This window comes from Ochotona curzoniae, unplaced genomic scaffold, assembly GCF_017591425.1.
Source record: "Ochotona curzoniae isolate NIBS_2020 unplaced genomic scaffold, NIBS_Ocur_1.0 contig_2318, whole genome shotgun sequence".
Classification (NCBI taxonomy): domain Eukaryota; kingdom Metazoa; phylum Chordata; class Mammalia; order Lagomorpha; family Ochotonidae; genus Ochotona; species Ochotona curzoniae.
The window spans coordinates 13,204,961-13,214,154 of record NW_024465419.1 but is presented as its reverse complement, the minus strand read 5'-3'; positions in this window follow the sequence as shown (position 1 = coordinate 13,214,154).

The window sequence follows — 9,194 nt, the reverse complement described above, 5'->3', positions numbered from 1 at the left end:
GTAGTCGAGGACAGCCCAAAGCCTTGAGACCCCGCACCCATGTGGGAGACCTGGAAGAGCCTCCTGGCTTCGGGGATCAGCATAGCATCGACCGTTGCGCTCACTTAGGGAGTGAATCATTGGACGGAAGATCTTCCTCTCTGTCTCTCCTCTCTGTATATCTGCCTTTCCAATAAAAAAAAAAAATTGTAGGCCTACAGATATAGATTTTATTTATTTTCTCTAGGCTGGGTATTAATATTTTGACAAATTTGGGATAGTGGGAAAAGATCAATTTTTAAAAAAGATTTATTTTTATTTGAAAGTAAGATATACTTAGAGAAAGAGAAACAGAGGAAGATCGGGCCCGGCGGCGTGGCCTAGTGGCTAAAGTCCTCACCTTGACCGCTCCCGGGATCCCATATGGGCGCCGGTTCTGATCCCGGCAGCTCCACTTCCCATCCAACTCCCTGCTTGTAGCCTGGGAGACCAGGAAGAGGTTCATGGCTTTGGATCGGCATTTGCAACAACCGGCCGTTGTGCTCACTTGGGGAGTGAATCATCGGATGGAAGATATTCCTCTCTGTCTCTCCTCTTCTCAGTATATCTGACTTTGTAATAAAAAATAAATTAATCTTAAAAAAAAAAAAGAGAGGAAGATCTTCTGTCCTCTGGTTCACTCCCCAAATGTTCACAACGTCTGGAACTGCGCTGAACCAAAGCCAGGAGCTCTTCTGGGTCTCCCACACGGGTGTTCAGGGTCCCAAAGCTTTGGGCCGTCCTCGACTGCTTTCCCGGGCCACAAGCAGGGAGCTGGATGGGAAGTGGAACTACCGGGATCAGAACCGGTGCCCATATGGGATCCCTGGCGTGCAAGGCGAGGACTTTAGCAGCTAGGCCACCATGACAGGCCCTCAATTTGGTTTTAAAAAGAAATTTTACCAAGTTATTTGTAGGAGACTTGGATGCACGTCATATCTCCTGGCCTCAGGTTGACCCAGCCACGGCCAATGTGGGCATTTGAGGGATGAATTAGCAGATGGAGAATCTGTCTTCCTCTGTTTCTCTGTTGCTCTGTTTTTCTAATATCTTTTTAAAACTATATATATATGTGTGTATATATATACACACACACATATATTTGAAATGTGTATACACTTCTGCCCAAAAATGCTTTGAAATTAGCTGCACAATCCACTTAAAGAACAATAACAAAAAAAGAGAGAGAGGAGAGAGAGAAAGTGGTAAGATTGTTGAACAGATCACTAAAACGGGGGTGGGGAGAGGAACTTGAAACTTAGCTTCATAATGTTTTGGTTTGTATTTACTGCTGTGTGTACTTATCTACACACTACGACACAGATTTAGGTGTAGCTCTTATCCATTATTTGATTAAAACAATTGAAAGTGTGAATTAGTTACATTTGAAAAGCTCTCCCTTAAATTCTAATTGGTTGGTAACTTGCTCTAATTTTTTTTTTTACTAACTGCCAAATATTAAATCTTATGTATATAATTTCCTATTCCACAAAGGATTTTTGGAAGGTAAATATAAATAAAACAAGGTGTTTGTTCTATTTCATAGAAGTTATGCAATCCCTGAATTTGATCTGTTTTCTGATTCATGTGACTTCAACCAGATAATTTGTAGAATCTATTTAATTCAGAATTCTATTTAATTTCACATCAGGATCCTTTTCCTGATTAATGTGTTTACTTATAGCTTAATTATTTTCTCTCCATCAGAGGAGCTTCTTATTTACTTATTTATTTCTATTGGAAAGACAGATTTATAGAGAGGAGATACAGAAAGATCTATCTACTGGTTCACTTCCCAAATGGAGCTGAACTGATCCAAAGCCAGGAGCCAGGAGCCTCCTCCTGGTCTCCCATGCGGGTGCAGGGTCCCAAGGCTTTGGGCCATTCTCTGCTGCTTTTCCAGGCCACAAGCAGGGAGAAGGAAAGGAAGTGGAGCAGCTGGGACATGAATTGGTATCCATATGGGTTCTCAGTGCCATGCAGAATTTTAGCTGTTGAGCCACTGCGACAGGCTCAGAGAGGTTTCTCTGGTTTTAGGAAACTTATTCCAGTCTTGGTCCTTTTGATATGTGAAGGTGACCCTGGTTCATTGAATAGTAGCTACTTTGATCTCTCTCTCTGGCTGAGATCCAGGCCTATCTTCATTTGTCAAATAAACACCAATGCTATTTCTTCCTTTCTTTCTCTGAATAACCTAAATGTCATTCCTGAAATGACTCTTTAGCTCGCCAGTTTCATAGACGAGGGTGAAGCCGGCTTGGAACACCCGATCCCATACAGGGTGGCATGCCTTGGTTCAAGAGCCAGCTCTGTTCCTGCTGCTAGCTGCCCACAAATGCAAACCCTGGAAACAGCAGGCTGTATGGCTCAGGGACTTGAGTCTCTGCCCCCCACACGGAAGATTTGGCTTCAGTTCCAGCTCTTTGCTTTGGCTGATCCAATTCCACTGTTAAGGATATTTGGCGGGGGAGGGGAAGCTACCAGCAAAGGGAAGAGCTCTCTGTCACTCTGTGACATATTTTTAAATTAAGTGCAAGATCGTTCTATAATTCTAAATATTTACATTTTCCAATATACAGTGAATTTCTATCATTAGCACATCTTTTCTGTGTGAAATCCTGCTTCCCTGAGGTACCCTACTTCTCTCCTATGTGCAACCTTCATGGTGCCCATGCAATGTGATCATATTGGCCGCCTTGTGGTCACTCAGCCCAACTGCTAGGCCAAATGCTCACCCTCGAATAAACTCAAAGCATCAATATTGACAGCCTTTAGGAATGCTAGCAAGGGCGTCGAGGGGGCAGACCATGGGGAAAGACCCAGAGGCTCTCATCCTAAAACAGACAAGTGATGGATGCATCAAGTTTTCTCTGAATACTCATTCCTTCCCTTGTGTCTCTTTCAAATAAGTCTTAACAAACATGGAACCAAAGCGGACACTGTCATTTCTGAAACAATACAATTTGAAATACATCCTAGCTATTTAAAGAATTATTTATGATGTGGGTTTCTTAGCCATAATTGGAATTGCTATTAAGGAAACCTCTTGATATGCAACACTGTCAAGCTGTTTGTTCAATATCTTTGCTTATGGCTCAAAACAATGTTATACATTTTCTTGAAAAAAAAATAAATTACTTTTATTTGAAAGGCAGCTTTTACTGTGAGAGAAGTTCTTCCATCTTCTGATTCACTCTGTAAATGTCCGTTCCCCTATTTATAATATTCACTGAACACATTTAACATTCAATAATGAAATGTTCGTGATTTCACATAGTTATTACTGTGGATTTGTTTTTTTTTTTAAGCTTAAAACATACAGAAAATGCTTGCAATTTATTTTAAAATACAAGAAATAGTATTATTTCTGTAAGGAGGGGAAACATTTCAAACAGTGCACTCAATGTTCCACCAGAGGGCACCAAAGACTCATGGATGGTGATCTTGGCTTTTTCCTACTAAAAAGTAAATTCAGGTTTTATGTGTTTGACATTGATGGTGCTGTGACACTGCCAAACAGGTGAAATGCTGCTTGACTTAATTTTAAAAGTGTTTGTAGAATTAATTTTGGTAGCAGTTATTACTCCATGGTAATGAAATATTCCAGCAGGCTTCTTGGATGGCTTCTAACAGAGCCCCTTGCCAGCAGGCCCTGACTGGTTCTTTAGCTAACTGTGTTTACTTGGTCAGTGGCTCGGTATTCCCTCTTCGTGGGCCATGGAGCCAGGACTGTGGATTGGAGCTGTGGACTCATGACGGGTGGATGTTGTTTACGAATGGAATCATCCTGCCACCAATGATAGCCATTGGACATCATCATTCCTGCATAAAGGTAGTGCTGAGTTAAGGTCCTAGCCACAGCCAGATTCTCCATACTTGAATGTTGTCTAGAGCTGCACAGATGGATGCCCGGTGCTACAATATGGTTCTGGCTACAGTTGCTTCTGGGGAAAAAAAAAGAACACAGAATTTAGAATCTTCTAATGGCTCTACTTTTCCAGCAATCTCTCCCACCACTCCCCTTCTGGATGCTTTGTTCCAGCCAAACTCTTGTGTTGCTGTTTTCTAAAGTCCCCTGGTGATTTCTTCACTGGCAACTTCTTGAAAACCAGTTGATCCTTAGTGTTTGCCACGAAGCGTTCTCTGAACTCTCCAAGAGGACGGATTTCCTCTTTGCATCCAACTCTTGTCTTCCAAGTGCCTAAAAGCGAAAGTTACTTCCCTACTTGCTCCTGTAGCACCGTTGCTTGCTCTGACACTAGCCTAGCACCTTGATGCTGAATGGACAGAGGCCTTCCCTGTCACCTCTTCTAATGCTAGCCTAGGTTCAGTACTCACCTGACCGCTCAGCCAGCGGTCACTCTGTTATTTATGGGTCCATGCTGAAAATGAAAAGGTGTCAGGAGATGCTTCTTTTATTTTTTCCCCCAGAGTTGTCCACCTGCCTCTCTCCTTCTGTACTAGCAGAGTACACTTTGCATTCATTTTCAAATTACTCTGCGAGACTTCCTAAATTAGTTCCTGAAAGATATAAAATCCCAAGAGTTATTTTTTTCTTATCTGCTGTAGGGGCTTCAGAGTTTACCTGCTTAATCCTAAAGAGATGCCGTGGATGTTGGCTAAAGGGCATGGAAATCTGCCATGGTGACTGCAATTGAAAATCTCCACTGTTAAGTCTTGGCCTGGCAGGGAACCCCATACCCTGTGCATCTGATCTCAGGGTTTACACTGTAGCATAGCAAATAAAGCCTCTGCCTTTGACACCAGCATTCTGTATCAGTGCTGGTTTGAATCTTGGCTGCTCCACTTGCAATCTAGCTTCTTGCTAATGTGCCTGGGAAAGTGGTAGAGGATGGCTCAAGTCCTTGTGCCCTTGAACCCACATGGGAGACCCACATGGGAGAACCCACATGGGAAACTCCTGGCTCATGGCTTCAAAGTGGCCCAGCCATGGCCCTCACTACCATTTGCGGAGTGAACAAGCAGACAGAGAAGCCTGCTCTTGCTGTCTCTCCATCTCTCTTTCCTGTAACTCTGCTTTCCAAATAAATAAATGTTTAAAATTAAAAATAAGTTTTATCATTATATTAAGAGAGACCGTATGAGGGCCTGGTGCCCAGCTCCCTGCTTATGGCCTGGGAAAGCAGTTGAGGACCACCCCAAACCTTGGGACCCTGCACCCATGTGGTTAAGCATCTTCGTCAAACTGCTATGAACTATTAAGTTAGGAAGTAGAAAAAAATGCTGGTTCTCACTTAAATGTGACAGGGATGTGGGTAGTAGCTAACCATACTGGATAAACACATTGGATATCAAAAAGGGAATGGAGATAAAGAACACTTAAATTTGGTGACCCCGTGTTTCTAAAACGCCTTGTAACACCTGCAGTTATCAGAAGGATTGGGATGTGGGAGATGTGTACCAATCACCATTCCATTGGATGTTGAGTTGCCATCCAGCTCCTAGGAAAAACATGGTGCTGTCCTGTCACTCAAAACAGAATTTTTTTATGTGCAAAGGAAAAATATGTTAGGTATTTGGAAATAAAGACAAATCAAAGGAGAACAAAGAGAGGCTATTTATTCAGCGCTTGCAATAGCAAGGGACTCAACCCGACTGCTCACACTTCACACAGATGTGGACTGCAAAGTTGAGTGGGAGTGTTTTAAATGGCAGGAGGAGGGAATGAGAAAGCTTCAGGTGCATTCTCAATGGAGAGTGCTGGCATGGGAAGCAGGGAGTGGGTTAGAGCACCCAGAGGGCATCCTGTGTGACTGACATCAGGAGCAGGTTTGGTTTTCTCTGATTGATCCTGAGCTGGAAGTGGGGACTTCATTAGTGAGGCTGCCAGTTCCTGACCGTGCTGTGGTCTAGCAACCAAGACTGGCTCTCACAGAGGGAGTGGGTCAGTGTCACTGCCATAGATGGTCTGGCCATCATCGTCTTGTATATTTAGACTTCCAGACATAGTATACCATGACTATAAAAAATGAAAATCACATGAATTTTACCCTTTGGTATGTTTCACGTGCACATCCAGCAAAGATCCTGGAAGATTCAGTGAAATCCTGCAGCTTCTCACCTTGAAGGCAACAGAGCCCTGATGTTAACGAATCCTTGCAATTCACAAGGTCAATCCTGCCTCCATGTTTGTTGTAGGGCTCATGTTTGAAACCATGCGGTCGCAACTTAACATGATATCAATTCTGTATACTGCCCACAGTTACCTTAGCTTTTTATCACATCACAGTTCTAGCTCTTTTGTTGGGGGAGACCGAAATGCTCTTAAGGTTTCCTGAGCTGAATTTCAAGTATTTAAAAAAGTCATCCCAAACCCTTCAAATCTGCTATGTGTACATAATGAGAAAAGAAGAAACAGACACTTAACTGCCATTGATGGGGGTGTTTCCCATTAAACCCTTTGGTTGTGAACATGGAGGGTACTCCCGAAAAGAGCATATAAATTGAACAGTAACATTACTTTCATGGCAATAATTTTGAAATCCCCCAACCCCCGCTTCAATATTCGTCCTGAAGACTCCTTCTATGGATGGATTTCAAAAATTTTCTTCACCAAAATAAACTTTTCCCATAAGCCTATTTTTCCAAGAGTTTCTACATGTACCTTTGCATTTTGATTTCAACAACGATAGAGACTGGTTGTGGGAAAACATTCTTTTTTTGAAAAGCTGCCTAAGTTTTATCCTGGGAGAGGAGAGAGACAGACTATAACGTGGTAAAAATAAACAGAATCTAATCATCAGGGAAATTCAGATCCAAACCACAAAGAGACACCCCAAAGGATAGCTATAATGCAAAAGTCAGATGGTAAAAATCAGATGATAAAAAGTCAGATGGCAAGTGCTGGCCAGCATGTGAGGGAAATCTGAGCTCTCATTCACTGCTGTCGGGGATGTAAAATGGTACAGTTAATTGGGAAAACAATCCATCAGTTCTTTCCAAAAGCTCAACAAAGAGTTGCCATCTGACCCAGCAAGTCTCCTCCTAAGAGGATACCCGCCTTGGTCAGCTTCTCATTACCTTAGCTACAATACTGGAGAAGGACTACTTAGGAGGAACAGGTTTACTTTAGCTATATGGTTTAAGAAATCCACCATTCAAGATTGGGTGGCCTCCCTGGGTATCTGGTGGGGGTGGACATGCTGGAAAGGTAGGAAACACTGAGACAATCATATTCTTCCTCCTTGTCCACGTGTCTCTCCTGATAAAGCTGTCACGATCTGTTCCCAGCCTACGCCCTTGCAACAACATCCAATCCAATTACCTCCCAAAGATCCTGCCTGCATACTATGGATCAAGATTTCACTTGATTTTTATTATTTTTAAAGATTTATTCTAATTGAAAGGCAGATTGACACAGAGATGGAGATTTTCCATCCACTAGTTCACTCCCCAAATGGATGGCCACAGTGACTCGGGCTGGTTCAAAGCCAGAAGCCTAGAGCTTGTTTTGGTTATTCATTGTGGTTGCAGGGGTCCAAGGTCTTGGGCAGGACATTAGCAGGAAGCTGGATGGGAAGAGAAGCAGCAGGACTTGAAAGACTGCCCAGGAGTCTTAACTTACTGTGCCAAGGCTCTTAACCTGCTTCAGCACTCACTGGTCCACATCAGTGCTCTCTCTCGTAGATGAGTAACATCAGGTCCCTTCTTCATACAAACTCCTCCAGTGCATGTTTCCCTCCCAGTGAAAGCCGGTCCTCAGCTGGTCCTAGAAAATGCTTTGTGGCTCATCCATCCCTACTTTCCTTTGCCTCTCTGCTCTCTTCTGCTCCCTGTAATCACACCAAGCTTTCTTGGCTTTCTCTGGGGGGGTTTGTTTTGGGTCTTCTCCTAGCAATACCAAGCACACAATGACATACACCTAGGCAGGCATTACACTTCTGCAATGCAAGCACTTACTCCTTGCAGCCCTCAGGCACCTGTGGATCCCTGACCAGCTGAGGAGCCTTCCCACTGACAGCCGGAGCCGATGTGGAGTAAGTTGATGTCTTATAAACAGCTCAGATTGAGCTTTAGATAAACTCAGCTTTCTGCAGGGAGAATGGATTTGAGAAGTCCAGTTGGGAAGGCTTTACGACAATCCAGACGCCAGTCCCTTGTGAAGGCTAGTGGAGACGAGACTGCGGATTTCCACAAACAGTTGAACACAGAACTGGCAGGGCCCCCGCGCTCCACTGAACATGGACCTGGTCTAGGGGTGGGAGGAAGCTTCAGCGGGAAAACTCCCAGGATTCTGCCTTGAGTCCCTGGGTAGATGCAGGTATGGCTCACAGAACACCAGACTTACCCCAGGAGATGTGCAGATATGGGGTAGGAAAGCTGCCTGGGACATATGCACAGGAAGGGGTCAAGCAAAATCCATTTTTTTTTTTTTTTTTGGCTCAAGTGGAGAGGGTGACGGTGCGAAATTTTCGCTAACATACTTTTCATTCATGGGAATTTTTTTCCTCCTCATTAGAATTACTGTCTTCAAATATCACTCTTACTTAAAACCCTTCCATCCTAATTTCTCATACACTAGTTTATCAACTTATCAGCCCCTTTTCAACACCCTTCCAGGACGTTTCAAGATTAGATGCCTTGGAAACGTTTCAAGCTTAGCTGAACTGGAACTAAAATATGTGGGGGAAGATCTGCTTCCTAAAATTCCCAAGTTTTAATTTTTCACACGGGCCTTCTTGCCTCTGAACCAGCGCTTATCAAGGACACTGAGGCGCAGCTGGGCGGGCTTCTCGCGATCCACGCTTGCAGGGGCGCCCGGGGCCTCGCCTGCCTGTCCTCTTTTCCTTGCTTGGGAACTTCAAATTCCCAGGCACAGCGGCTTCAGGCTGGATCTCCAGGCCGCCCCAGCTCCCAGGACGCGTCCTGCTGTGGAGAAGAAGCCACGAGGGGGTGTGTGGGGGGGTGTATGGGTGCTCCTGTCTGGGGCCCCCAAAAGCGTCTGACCGCCGGGCCGTGGCCTCAGGCGCCCGCATCTAACCGCCAGGCCGTGGCCTCATTGTCTCAGCTCCATGGCAACCCCGGGCGAGGCTCGGGGTAGGGGGAGCGGCCGGCGAGCAGACGCAACCCCGAGGCTCCGGCCCTGACGGGCGTTGGGCGCACGCGGGGCTGAGGCCCTGCCGGGCGCGGACGCCGGGCGCGGGAGGGCGGCCGCC